Genomic DNA, 282 nt, shown 5'->3' on the forward strand with positions numbered 1-282 from the left:
ATTTTGTGTAAAGCCCTTTGAATTGCCCTGTTGCTGAAATGTGCTCTATTGGAAGTTCATTCCTTGCTACCACTGTAGCAGATTAGTGTCAACATGGGGGGTGCGTCCCCCACTTCTCCCTGCACCTGTCTACATAAACACCTACATATAAATACACAAATACATACACACACACACGTACACACACCTGTGACTCTCCGCCGGCGTTGTGTTGATCTCCAACATCTGCAGAGAGAGATGAGACAGCAGCAGTGAGCCAGGGCTGTAGTACTCGAGTCCGGT

This window comes from Etheostoma spectabile, unplaced genomic scaffold (assembly GCF_008692095.1).
Source record: "Etheostoma spectabile isolate EspeVRDwgs_2016 unplaced genomic scaffold, UIUC_Espe_1.0 scaffold505, whole genome shotgun sequence".
Taxonomy (NCBI): Eukaryota; Metazoa; Chordata; class Actinopteri; order Perciformes; family Percidae; genus Etheostoma; species Etheostoma spectabile.